Source organism: Dermacentor variabilis, chromosome 1 (genome assembly GCF_050947875.1).
Source record: "Dermacentor variabilis isolate Ectoservices chromosome 1, ASM5094787v1, whole genome shotgun sequence".
NCBI lineage: Eukaryota > Metazoa > Arthropoda > Arachnida > Ixodida > Ixodidae > Dermacentor > Dermacentor variabilis.
The window spans coordinates 178,359,026-178,374,133 of NC_134568.1; positions in this window are offsets into that span (position 1 = coordinate 178,359,026).

A 15,108-nucleotide genomic window follows, 5' to 3' on the forward strand; every position below is an offset into this window, starting at 1 on the left:
TCCTAACTTTTCTCGCGCATTTAGTAATATTATAAACCAGCTTCCTTGACATATCCTAAAGCCGACCTCGTTCTTTTTGGCGATTTCAATTTTCATGGTATTAATTGGAGCGAAGAAAGTGCAACCGCTAACACAACAGAAGCTAAAGATTTTCTTGATGTTTGCGTTGACTATAACCTAACGCAGTTAGTAACTCAGCCAACGCGTGTCACTTGCGATTCCTCTAACATTTTGGATTTAATACTGACAACCCATCCGGATAGCCTGTCTTCGATTCACTATCTCGGTGAAATTAATGACCATAAGGTTATTCGTGCAGATTTTAGTTTTTGCCCTACTGCAAATCCTTCGCACAAGAAAACAATAACCTTATACGATAAGGGTAATTATGATGCCATAAATAACGAACTTTGCACCTTTTTACCGACATATGAGGCCAATTTTTACCATTGTTCTGTTCAGGAAAACTGGCTCACTTTTAAGCACAAGCTAACCGAGCTAATACACATGTTCATCCCTAAAACTACTATCCATGTAAACAGCGAAAAACTATGGTTTAACAAAATTTTGCACCGCCTAGATAACAAGAAAAATACATTTACTCCGGAATGCCAAACTTAAAGGGGGTGCCCAAAACTGGGACAAGTATCATGGAGCTGAAAAAGCTTATCTGTCAGGAATCCGTAACGCCCAATTCTCTTTCTTTAACAACGATTTGCCTAATATGTTAACTAATAACCCCCGCAAGTTTTGGCAGATAATTAACCCCCAAGCAGTAGCTTCTACCACTCTTACTAACGACTCTGGAGAGGTTATTTCAGACTCTGAATGTGCCGATGCTTTTAACAAGGTCTTTTCATCTGTCTTCACTAAAGAAGTAGAGATTTCCTTACCTATGTTTTCATGTCGTGTCACATCTTCCATGCCTAAAATCAGCGTTTTTGTTGATCGTATCTCATCCCTCATCGAAAAGACCAAGTTGTCATTGGCATCTGGATTGGACGACATTAACGCGAAACTGTTGAAATATATAGGTCACATTGCTTCGGCTTATTTTGTTCTATTATTTTCCCAATCTCTTTCGACAGGTATCATTCCAGAAGACTGGGAAGTGGAAAGATCGTTCCCATGTCCAAATCCGGTAACAAAAACACCTCTGAACTACCGACCAATTTCCTTGACCAGCGTACCTTGCAAGCTCATGGATCACGTCATTTACTCTTACATCATGAATTTCCTCGACTGTCATAACTTCTTTCACCATTCTCGACATTGGTTTCGTAGGGGTCTCTCTTGCCATCTTTGTTCATGACCTTCATATTAACCTTGATGTTAACGTACAAACCGACTCCTTATTTCTTGTCTTCGCGAAAGCCTTTGATAAAGTACCCCGCAAACGCTTAATTTTAAGATTATCCTTCTTAAACTTGCACCCGAATGTACAAAATTGGATAAAAGAATTCTTGACTAACCGTTCACAAGTAGTGTTTACAAATAACAAATTATCCAGCCCACTTCCAGTGTCACCGGGGATGCCTCAAGGCTCTGTCCTCGGTCCTCTTCTGTTCCTAATATACATTAACGACATACCTTTGCATGTATCTTCTAATATCCGCGTGTTTTCTGACGACTGCGCTATTTACCGAACCGTTACTAGCCCATATGACCATATGATTCTACAACAAAAACTCGACCACATAGTACAATGGTGTGATGACTGGCTAATGTCCCTAAACCCTACTAAATGCAAGCTCATTTCCTTTACTCGTCGTCAAATTCCCCTTCACTTCACTTATAACATAGCTAGCGTCCCCGTTGAATCAGTAACCACTTATAAATACCTTGGAGTTACCTTATCTAACAATATGTCTTGGAACACGCATATTGCTTAAGTCACGTCATCAGCTAACAGAACTACGGGTTTCTGAAAACGTCATTTACGTGACTCTCCGAAACACGTAAAACTACTTGCTTAAAAATAATTAGTGAGGACTAAGTTAGAGTACGCATCTCCTATCTGGAACACACCCGAAGCAGGTCTCACTAATACCCTAGAATCCGTGCAAAATCGTGCTGCTAGATTCAATCATGCTTCGTAGTCCTATGAAATCAGCGCTTGATCCCTCAAAGCCGAGTGTAACTTATCACCTTTGTCCTGTCGCCGACACATTGCAAACCTCTCTCTATTTCACAAGTTCTTTCACTCACCACTTAATTGCGCTCCTTACATTATACCTGCAGCTCACATATCTCATCGCACTGGTCATGCGTTAGAAGTTTCTCGCCCACGTGCCCGCCCTAAAACATTCTGAGCTTCAATTTGTTTCCCAGAGCAGCAAAAGACTGGAACGTCCTTTCTCGCAACATCGCCACCATCACCTGCCCGTGAAGCTTCATGCATAGCATATCAAATGTAACATCGCACTGATCGTTGTGTCAACAATATTCTGCGATAAAAAAAATATAACCCACCCCGTATGTAATACCCCCGCGGGGGTCCTTAAGGAAATATCTTTTCTCGATATTTTTCACAGTCTAGAATTCTAAACAATGAAATTAGGTTATTAAATTTCACGTTCCAGTTACAAAAACTATATGGTCAGTCAAACTTGAGCAGTTGCCTAACACTATTGAGAAAAGTAAGAGATTTACAGGTCTTTTTCGCAATGAATGAATGAATGAGGTACGAAACGGTTCGTACATTGCTCCTGTGCCAGCGATCTATTGCCGGCTCAATATGACAGTGCTTGGTAGGACACCGAGGACAATGTACGAGTTCTCAAGGTCCTAGGCGCCGACTGGGGGGGGGGGGACTCCGGGGCCCGAGCCCCCCCCCCCCTTTACGCTAAGACAACATCCCCCCCCCGGGCGATGTTGTCTTAGCGTAAAGTGCACGTATGTTTGTTTTTTTGCCACAAAACATATCACTACATAAGCGAATTGACAGCGACTGTGCGAAGGTTTTAAGGTGCGTTTTGTTTCGTCCCAGCCACCATGTATTTCTCTAATGAGCAAAAGGTAAACATGATCCTTGCCTTGGATCTGCAAATGACAACAAGAGGAAGGCCGCAATATATACATCAATCATGGAAGTGTGGCGGTAGACGAAACGCATCGACTATCATCAGAAATGATAAAATCTGAGACAAACCGGCAGCTTCAAGAAAAAGAGGTGTAGGACTACATCTTTGAGTCCTAGCCTAAGCCCGGATGTTCTAGCATTTATGGCCTCAAACCCTTATGCTAGCGTGCGGAACGTGGCCGCCCAGGTACCAATTTCCAAGTCATCAGTTTGGAGAATTCTAAATGACGGCGTTTCACCCGTAGCACCTTAACCAGCACCAATGTTTAGAAAATAGGGACCTCTAGAATCGTCTAGATTTCGCGAATTGGGTCCTCACAAAAGCCGATGAGTCACAGGACTTTTTGAGCAACATCATGTGCACGGATGAAGCCAATTTCCGCAGAAACGAGTAGGTAAATTTGTATAATGCACACTATTCGAGCCACTCCAATCTACACTGGGTAAAGCGCAATCGGCACCAGTACCAGTGGTCGCTAAATGTGTGGTTCGGAATTTACGCCGGTGCTATAATCGGTCCCATCTTTTTCGATCACACACTGACTGGACAGCGTTACGTGAACGAAATCCTTGGAGTGGTGGATGAGTTTCTCAGCGAAGTCATGCTGTCACGTCTTCCACTTCTGTGGTATCAGCAAGATGAGGCACCCACACGCAGCAGCAGCCGAGCACGAAACTGGCTGGATGTGACTTTTCATGCGTAATAGATTGGAAGGCACAGGCCTTTAAATTGGCTGGCTAGGTCACCTGACCGCTCTGCTCGATTTATTTCTTTGCGGTTATGTGAAAGATCGTGCTTACATGATCGAGACGGACGTCAGATTAGTTCAAGGCAAGGATAACGAACGTCTGCCGAAGAATTCCGGCGTCGGTCATCAAGAAAGTCACTGAAGACGTGATAAAACGGACACAGTACTGCTTAGCTGCAAAATAAGACCTATTCGAACATGTCCTCTAGGCTGGTGTTCAACGGAGCTTACGAATTCATAGATAATAAGGGCACAGTGTAATCCGATTCTTTTTTTGTGCAAACATCCTGATTGTCAATTCGGTTCACTTAGAAGTGGTATACTTACTTTCTTGAACGCATCGGATTTGCCTTTTCTCTACACGTTGGTTGCTTCACGGTCTGTTCATTTTGCTTGTATTTTTTTACATTAACCTGCCTTTGAAGCGCTTATACACTTTCATGAAAAATAAAACGGTCACTTTAATTTGGCTTTGGTCCGAAGCAAGTTTCTGGCGCGAAATATAGCTTCGCGCGCATTCTTTCGATGCGGTGCGAGCAATGTCGGGATTTTGAAACATTGCCTATTCCATTGCTTTTAGCATTTCGTGCGTCGTCTGAGTGGCGCTTCGGCCGCGTTATTAAGGGGCTTTTGTTATCAATGTTACCTGTTATTTGTTACCTTGAGAGACGGATAATAAGTGTGACTTAGAAACGAGTGGAAGGAATGGCTGTGAAACCGCGAAATCGGCTGTTGGTGCTCCTTCCGTACCATTATCAAGCTGATGCGCTATCTCTTCGGGTTTGCGGAAGGCAATGCAGTTGCTTTCAATCAGCTTATTTTAGGGCGCTGCTTTATCATGCGGGTGCGAGTGCACTCACGTGGTATTTTTCATACTTCGTGACGCTTCTTTGCCAGTCGGAAAAATTGTACGCAATTAGTACTTCGCTGAAAACCCCACATTTATATGTCATTTTGAGGTGCCTACAAATGCCTCAATGACACTTTGAAAATTAGGACAATACTTCTCGCGTTTGATAGTTAATAGCAGTTACTGAATTAAATCTCAATAACGAACGAATTACTGGCGGCTACTCCACTGTACTGGAAACAGTATGCAGAAGGTTTTCTTCGAGTAACTCAACTGCTCTTTTTTTAAGTCTTGGTGCATGATAGTTGGGGCACCCTGTATAATTCACTCAGTAACCGAAATGAGGCTAAGCCGGATTCACTCGAAATCAGAATCAACAGCAGTCATGCGCAGCAGCGCTTATACTCGGACTCACTCACAAAAAAGAAGAAGAAAGAAAGAGAGAGAGGGAGGCCGCAGTTTCGCCGGAAAGGCGAAGCAGTATTAGTGATGGCCAAGTATGCGACAATTACACGAAGGAACATTACACCGCCGAGAGGACTCAGGCTGTGAAATTGAACTGTCTCCTACTATGAGGTCTTGTATATACTCATATAACGCCGTCACTTCAGCGCTCAATTATTTCTTCGAAGTCACGCAATGTTTCTTCAAGTGCAATATATATATATATATATATATATATATATATATATGAGATTCGGAAAGCTGGTTGGGTCCCAGCCCCCCCCCCCTCTCCCCCCCGGAAATGTAAAAACTCTCCGCCCTTGCTCAAGGTTATTCTTTAAGCGGATGACTTCTGTGTTATGTTGAGACGTGAGGACTCATTGACACGTGTACTTGTTTATCTTTCTCGGGTGAGCACTTTTTCACCGTCTAACAAAAGTTAAACGCTACCGCTACCCGCAGGACGCGCTTGCATGTATTGGACGTTTCTCGAATGTTATCGTGTCACTAAACCTTGTTCAACCTGATTGTTTGCGCGACGCGTAATGTGAAGTACTTTCTGGAAGACGCGGGCACCAGCGATTATTCTGTAACCTTCGATGACTGATCTATGACTGACACTCTTAAATTTACACTCCTTATACCGTATTTGTCCCACAAGAACAATCGTCATCTGCCTTGCTCGCGTTTCCTTTCTTGAAAACTCGCTGGCTACTTTCCTGTTGAGAATGCTGTGTCACCCGTGTCACACTGCTAACGCGCAAGCTGTTCGTAACTTGGAAGTGCCGGGCTCGCAGCGTCAACGAAAGGAAATGCGGGCAAGGCAGATGATTATTGTCTGATGATTATTGTCTGACATGATGATGCAGACTGTCGGACAAGATGCGGCTCAAATGGTGTAAATTTTTAAAAGTGTACCAACAATGCTTTTGGAAAAGGCTCAGCCCGTTTACTGGATGTCCGAAGCTGTTCCTTTCCGAGTAACGATTGTGATGAAGGTATGAGATACGGGTGATCTTGGCGGTATTAGACACGGACCCTTCTGTCTGAGTCGTTGAGCCATTGCAAACTCGTAAAACGGGAAGTAGCTAAACTTTTCCTTACGACCGCTCTGCAGAATTCATACCACCATCATGCAAGGAAGTTTTGAGCGCAGGTTAGGGAGTCTTCAGTGAGCTGTATGGGTTATACGCAGCTCCTTGCACGCGTCTATGCAGATGGTCTAAGAAGAAAAGAGCGTAAAAAATGTCTGTATTTCTTTATTTCCGTGGTCTTTCCCACAGCTTGGAAAAGGCGGGCGAACGCATGTGTGTAGAGCGGCTAAGTTAAACAAGTACTTAAATTTGCTAATCACGAAAGGAAAGCCGTGCGGTAGACACAGGTGTCTGCTTTAAAGCACAGAAAGCTACTCGTGCATTCTGCTGAAAGCATTGCGTGCGCCGTCCGTAACAAAAAGCATGGGAGTTACAGGCTCCGTGGACATGGTGTCACAGCGCCTCCAAATAGATGCAGGGGCACTTCTTGTAGGAATCCGTTGCCGTGAATGCAGTTGACAACCTGTGCACGTATTAGCGCACACAAAAAGAAGAAAAATGCTCTTGCGCTAAAGCTGCCAGTGAAAGCAGATGTCAGTCAATGGGACATATTAATGCGATTAACATTCTTTGGGAACTTCACCCAGTCTGTGTTGTGCTTGCCGTCGACTAACCTCTTTCCCGCCAACTTGGGTCACTTCATGGCTAGTTCATGGTCTAATGGGTTGGGCATCGCGATGCTGTGTTGAGAGAGCCGGCTTCGAAAGCAACCGTCGTACCCACTTAGGTCACTGGGTAGGTGCCGCTCTTCAATGAATCTTTTTCACGCCAAGTTGGGTCACTGGATTTCTGCCGGATTTAATTTGCAGAAGTAATCGGCTTGTAGAGGCAAAGAGTATTTACGAACGAAAAGCATTTCAATTCGGACCCTGGTTTTTAACGCTGATTGCTTATCGTCAGCTATCATGACCAAACGACTAAGTAAAATCATGTAAGCCGGCGAAATTATTCGCTTGCGGAACCGCTGCACGATTGCGGCATCAGTAGCGTTACCACAAAAAGTGATAACTTAGTACGCGTCGCGTTAAATCGTGTTGCACTGTGGTTTTCGTTGCTTTCTTGGGTTGCTTATGTTTTCTGGATTTCCCGGTTTCTTGTTGGCTACTTAGTATAATTTAGAGATTTTTGTTTTTATCCTTGTATCTTGCTCCCCAATATGGTCGAGAATGTACGCCACGTTCTTTCATGCGTGCAAAACCACGAAAATAGATCATCACTGCAAACATTCCCAAGCTTTTGCTACATTTTAGGCATACTTACATAAATCGGTCTTCCTCTGTGATCCCCACGATCTCTACTTGAAGGACACATTACGAGCGTTTATAGTAGCAGCTTATGCCTGCAACTAAAAACGCGCCACCATTTCTTCTTACCCACAGGAGCCAGCTATGACGTGGAATCATCCAGATGACACCTAGAAAGAGAGCCGTTCCCTCTCTTTCAAGATGTTTCCAAAAACTTTATTGGGCCGCTGTACGCCTTTCTTTGTCATGTTTCATCCCGATCTGACGGGCTTCCCTCTTACTCTCGATTATGTCGAATGAGGTACTCACCTTAAATGTGAACGTTTCTTAATAACGCGTACCAACCGCAAAAAAAAAAAAATATGCATTGAAGGAACGTGAAATAGCCGCCAATCGAGCACGCCGCGCGCGATTTCTCCACCGCGAATTCCGGAGCACCGCAGCACGAACGGTATAGGGAAACATACCATAAATTGCATCACGTCAACAGTACCACTTCGCAACAGTACTTCAAAAACGGCGCCCTCATTTCAGAAGCCGACATTGAGCCATTGCACTCTACAACTTTATTATGAAACGTTCTTGCGCAGCATAGTTAAGTAATTGTCCGAAGTGGATGAATGTGTTGAGTGGGAAACCGGACAAAAAATAAATATTCCCCGACTTCAGTGGCTTTTATTCCTTTAATTCAATATACACGGTGATCATTTTTAAGTTTTATGGCATTTTTAAAAATAGCCTGTGGTAGATAGCATAATTATTGCCCTTGAGCGGGATTGTTCGAAGAGGTGGACATTACTAGCACGAGGAGAAGTCGGAACACTTGTGTATCTAATTAAAAAAATCACTGATTAACTTCTTAATGAATTACTTTACGGCAAACATTGCAATTTACGAATTGTACCCGGTGAGCTTGTGAAACCTATCTACTTGAAATGAATTTCCAGGATGACAACAGTTTGGAGATATTATTTCCCAAGTTGTGGAATGAAATACATGGACGTTCCAGTTACTTTTGTGTTTAAATTCATAAAAAAGCGTTTTGTTAAAAAAGTAAGTGGAACAACACTGCATTTTTACAAGTTTGATTACGCATATCTCCAAACCGGCGTTATTCTAGAAATTCATTTCAAATGGATACCCCTTACAAGACTACCGGCTAAAATTCGTAAATTACAATATGTGCCGTACGTTAACTATTTCAAAAGGTAATTAATGCAATTTGGTTAATTAGTTGAATATGTGTTTTGATTTCCCGTGCAAGTTATGTCCGCCTCTCTGAATAATCCAGCTCAAGGACTAGAATTATGTTATCTGCAACAGGCAATTTTAAAAAATTCCATAAAACTTAAAAATCATCACCCTGCACTTCGCACGGTAGTTATGAGCCTCCCCCTCCGTAATGCGTTTACAGACTGCCGCTGGAACTTGAGAAACCCCTGGTACTCTTGGAAACACTGAGAGAGCTATTTCAGTGTCATCTGGAGGGCTCCTGGACTAAGCTAAGAGGCTTCTATGCAATCTGAGGAGACATGCAGCTCGCATGCAGCAGCAACTCAGCTGGCGAGCCTTCCGGGAAGTATCCATTGAAGAGTCGGCGTACCTGCGTTACAATCATGCGAATCGCGTAGGTTGCGTGCAGTGTAATTCGCATGCCGGTGGACGGTAGAAAGAGGGCGGCGCAGGACGCGTGGTAACGCAGGCACCACGTCTCGATGGCTATGGTGCATGATGCGGGCCGTGCGGAGAATCGTCAGCGTTTTTCTGCGCCCACTACAAGTGTTATTTGTGCATGGCTTGGAAAGCCACGCGTAGAAATGAGGGGCAAGAAAAAAAGGAAACAAAAAGGACAACATGGGCGTTTGTGTAATCTTTGTGGTTACCCATCAGTCCGCGTTTTCAGCCTGTCAGTTTTAAGCCATGAATCGCTACCAACTTGCTCAGCTTTCTGTAGTTCATGTTATAATACGAGTTTCACTTAACCTTTTCGCTTGCGATAAGCGGCCTTTGCACCGCGTTGCGCCGTCGTTAAAACCCTACACAAGGCTTGAAAGCGCACTATTGTTGGTTAGATCTCAAGTATAACTGCGCGAACATCTTATTGATCGTTAAAGTCGTGGGGCGGCTAAAAGAAAGGGTGGCGAAGGAACACACCAGCGTGATCGTCGGCCCATTTTGTATTTCATAAATTCAGCTCACAGAAGAAAAAAAGGAACTTTCGAGTAAACGATCTTCACCAGCACTGACGCTTTCAATGTCATGAATCATCATCCATTCTTTTTCTTCTAGATTTTGGGCAATGCCTGAAGAAAACGAACACTCGCTTTACAGCTTCCGTCTTCGATCCATTTGCTGGACGTTTCAACTGTGATGACTGTAGACAAAAAATGAATAGTAATAAAAGGATGCCAGGTGAAAGCGAGTAAGTTCGCGACTTCAATTAGGACAAGAGCACTGTCTAAATGTAGAAATCGGGGAGTGCTCGCTTTTTAGAGCCAACCGCTTGTCTTTGAAGAGGAGAGATAAAAAGTAAAGTCATGGCGATGAACCCGGATTGCGCCCCATTGTAGAGACGATGACTTTTTCGACTGGCTCTATGCGTTAGCCTAATCACTAAATATGCAAGGTGAAACACCACACGTATGCAGTACACAAATCCACGCTGCACGAGTCCTCTTTGTCGCATTGCAAATGAGGTTATAGCGCGAAAAGAAAGAAAGAAAAAAACCTAAATCCTGCCGCTTCTTCATTCAGTAATACTTCGAATCATAGTTCGCCACGTTGTTTCCTCGTCAGAGCCAACTGGTTACCCGGCAGCGACGGCGCGTGTACCCAGGAGGAACTGTGGATTCCTGTGCAGCATGTGCTGAATAATAATGTACGCTAATGTGCCGCTCTACGCAACGCGAGAAGCCTCATCGGATCCGTTGTGTCCTTTTTATTGTCCCTCTTCGGACTGCTGCTGTATTTCCTCCCATTTATGACTGTGCCCGAAGAGGCCTGCAAGTACTGCGGTCGTCCTCTTTCGGCGTGCCTACATTCAGAAGCTCCCAATCCAAGAAAACGTAAGCGAATTTGTGCCACTTTCTTACTTACATAAAGCCCTAACGAGCGGCAAAAGCCAGTACGCTGAATGACAGTATTTCTTCTTTAAGAAAAGCGGATCAAGCTGCAAAAAACGTGGTCAGACAATAAGAAACAGACAAATAATACTGTTCTTTTTCTTTAATGCCGTTTGCATTCAACTGTCTCTGTAAATGTAGGCCTCATTGCGGCTAGCAGCAAAGTCGGAGTGCGGAATAACACTTTCATTGGTTGACATCTGCGTTATCGTAGTCTTTTTCCTGATATCAAAGCTTAAACTACACTTGTAGATCTTTGAACATCGACGCATCATCATGCACGAGCAAAAGAATGTTTTATTATGCATGGGGAGTTGATAGTGTATCACTGAAATATTCTGTGCCAATCGGTTGCTTTCATAACAAACCTTAGTCCGGAAGACAGAGGTACATGATCAGTTTTCGGGAGCCTCGCGCTTTACTCCTAGTCTCACTAGTTCAGGGCATCAGAATATAAATGGCCTCTCGAAAACAATTACGAAACTGATCGTTACGTTTGCATCCAAAGGACAGTTCTACGCATTTGTCTTATGCATAAGTAGGTTTTTACAATCACTGAAACTGCATGCACTACTGTTAATGTGACTGTTTGAACAGCAGTGATCTGTTGACATACGTTCCGATTTTGTGCTTGCTGCCACCGTTCTAATTCCGTTCACCCACGCCATGCATGTCGCACTGTGGATAAGAAGAGAATCCCTGCGGCAGCCCTTCTTTGCGTATGACTGCTACTTCTTCGCGTCATACTTCTTTATTTGTACTTGCCAATAAAAAAATTATCGGAGGGGTCATTGATACACGAGCAGCATTAAATAATTCGCCATATTAATCAACAGCGAAGCTATGTTTTACAGTCTGCTTTGGTGCGGCGAAATTTCTCTGCCTAAACTCGTAATCAGAGAAACGAAACAAAAAGCTGAAGCTGAGGGTAGTCATTCGGTTTGACATACTGAGTTTCACACGACACTCCTTTTAACAATCATCTGGCGCTCGAGTTGTAGCTACAGCGGGGCTGGCGTGAGCCAGTCGTGAGCGAGATCACGTGAAAGCATTCCGTCCCTGCGTGATAGACGCCAGGTACCTTTGGCAGCGAGCGTATTGTGCTTGAGGTTGATTGGCGGTGGTGCAGTGGTAGTGGACTCCCTGTGTTGTCCATATGAGCATGGGGGGCGAATTGTAGAGCCCCGGAATAAATTGAATGCCTAGCCTGTTTTAGCGTGACGGATGCCTAAATACATGATCATTGTTAAAGGCCCCATTCCACTTCCATCGAAATGCTGCCACCATGGCTGCAAGTTCTACCAACGACCTCGTTCCTAGTCAAGAACACGTAACTTCAATTCACTTTTACTTCTTTAAAGACTCCTGAGTGTAGGGGTGGGATTTGCATATGTACATGTTGTGGGAACGGTCCACCCACCTCGGCTTCACGCCAGAAGGCCCCAGCCCTGGCCAGCCGCGCCTGAGAGCGCCCAGCCGAGCCTCGAGCCATCGCTCGCTCTCCCGAGTCACTTTGTCCTCTCTTCTTCGACTTCTGGCTCCGATGCCGGAGTTCCGGTCATGCTGGTGGCTCCGATAATGATGATGGCGGAGTTCCCATACTGCCCCTCCCTCTGCGAAGGCGATGATGGCACTGGCCCACGGCGGCTTGCAGCGGCGGCACCGCATTCGCGGTGGTGGGCTACCTTTGCATACTGCTGCACCGAACTAGGATCGGCGGAGCAGACAATGTCCGAGTCACCAAGGTCTTCCAGGAACCCGAAGGCCGTAAACCTGGCTGGCTTCCAGGAGGTACGCCTCGCGAAGATACGGCAGACCAGGTGGTGGAGCCTCCGAGTTGTCGAAGTCTTGCAATAACCAGAAGGCCCTAAACCATTTCCGGAGGAACACCTGCTCCGGTCTTCCTCCTCGATCTCATTCTGGGGAGTGCACGCTGTAGGTCGCCTGAAGGTGCAGGCTGCATGCTTTCTGTCATGTCACCGCCGCCAGACACCACGGGTGCGCAGGTAACAGGATGAGAATATCGCAGGCTATCATGATCGTTGCTCGAAGAGTGCTGCTTTCACTACAGTTGACAACTGACCTCGAGCGCCCGCGATTTCTCTGGAACACCGGGCACCACTCACCAAGTCCTCCCGAGCCTACAGTGTGCAAGTCGTCACACTAAACAGCCGAGGGATGCAGCCACTCACGGAGGTGATGTCGATGCCATCGCGTTGATGTCACCCACGCTGGTAGCGTCCTTCTCCAATGACGGCACCGAGAGCTGCAGCAGCGCGCAGCAGACCACAACGCCCCCAAGGCCCGTGCCAGACCCGATGACGGTGACAGAGGAGGAGCTGGCGGAAACACTTCTCAGCGAACGCCGGAGCCACTGCTCGCACCACGGAGATGGTCACGCACCAGGCCAGGCAGGTGTCGCTAATGGCCGTGGTACGGGCGCCGCCCGCGTTCCCCACGATCATGGTCCGGCCCGGAACTCAGCCGGCGCCCCACGTTACGGGCGCCAATGTGGAAACGGTTTACCCACCTCAGTCCACGCCAGCAGGCCCCAGTCCTGGCCGGCCGCGTCCAAGAGCGCCCAGCCTAGCCTCGAACCACGGGCCGCGCTCCCGAGTCACTTTGTCCTCCCTTCTTCGACTGCTTGCTCCAAATGCCGCAGTTCCGATGATGCCGGTGGCTCCGATGATGATGACGGCGGTGTTCCCATAATGCAAAACAATAACAAACATGAAAATAACAAGAGAAATCATGCATGGAAATACACATAAACTGCAGAAATACACACATAGACACACTTCTTTTTGGCAAGCAATATTGATGGCATCTGGCAACGCATATGAGCAGGTGGTCTTTGCGTTGTGATGGCACGGGCCGTTTTATTCTGCTGTTGCAAAAAGTGGCAGTTGCGCCCGAAAGACGAAGCACCGATTGCGATAGCAAATTCGTAGACAGCTATACGAAGTAAGGGTAGTAGTTTTATTGGGTGTATAAACTTAAAACATTCACTAACTAACTAAATTAACAAGCGTGGTCTCAGCGCGCACAGGCAAACCTGAACACACCACACTCGATGACCGCGGGCACCCGCTGTCAAAACGCTGACGCGAGGAGGCGCGGCAGCAGCAGCGAGAAGAGTGACCTTGGTGCTGTCTATCGCTTCAACGCAAACTGAGCGGCGAGAACACAGCACGCACAAAGGTTTGAGTTGTCGGCACACCTATACTTTGCAGATCGCTTTCAAGACAGGGCGCGCGCGACCGCGCGCGGCCTCGGAATACGCAGTTGCTGCCGGAGTACAATGGCACCCCCTCCCTCCCCTTGACCCCCCCGGGACCATGCGCGTGGGAAAACAGCGCGCTGCCACGCCGCTTTCCGCCTTGGGAGTGCGAGATTGAGCCGCAAACTCGGCTCCCGTCGGGCGCGGCCTCGCAATCCAAAGTTGCTGCCGGAGAACAACACCGCCTCCCCTCCCTCCCCTCCTCCCGGGCCTTTCGGGCGACGGACGACGACGCGTTTCCTTCCCGTTTCCTACCCTTGGGCACGCCAGATTGAGCCGCGATCGTCGGCTCCCCTCGCGCGTTTTGACTCGCACATACAGCATACGCGCGCGACGATGGTGTTGTCGCCCTTGGACTTTATACGGAACATCACGGTGACGGCGACAGCAAATATTCGCTTTGAGTGCTCAGATAATTGCTATCCCAATAAATGTAAGATTCAGGAAAAGTGACCGAATGAGAGTGTGAGTGGTTGACTTGCAGTGGTTGTCCTGTGCGAAGCGAAAAGCGTGCAGGTGCGGATAAGATGTACGGTGCACGAAGGAATTGCTTGTGATAAAACTTATGAAACAGACCTAAGCTGGCGATTCGGTGACGAGACGAAAGCGTGTACAGATTAGATTGCGCTTTTAACGATGCAACGCTAATTTGGTATGAGTATGAGGAATGAACGGATGTGATTGCGCGGTGTTGGATGGATTTATGCATTTTAAATAGATACGTTTGGTGTGGGCTCCAGATGGTTCCTCTGCATTCAAGTTTGGGGCTTAAGTGTGTTTTATAAGCAACGAGTTTAATGTGTTGTGGTGCGTGTCGTAGATCACGTTTCAGAAATACCTGCATTTTGTTAGCGGCGAAGCTGATGTTCGTGGTATGCGCCCACCAATATAGATTTTTTCAGAAGGTTATGTCCAGATCTTGAATGACTCGACTGATTCAAGAGGTCTGTTAGCAGATAAGGAAATGATAAGGGATTCTGGCGCCGAGAGAAAGTAATTGTGGTACATTTATTAAGGTTTAGGGTGATTCATCAGGTCGTCCTACTGTGCATGTTGGTCACTGTTGATGAGAATTGCTCGTTGGATGACGTAGTCTGCGAACATCGACATTTGGAAGCAGCCATTTTATTTTTTATGCTTTTTTATTTATACTCCGCGCTCATAGCGAGTGGAGTTGTCACCTCCTTTCCCTTCTTGCCCGTTTTCGGTTCGGTGACCCTCCATGCTTTGTCAGCAATTCACG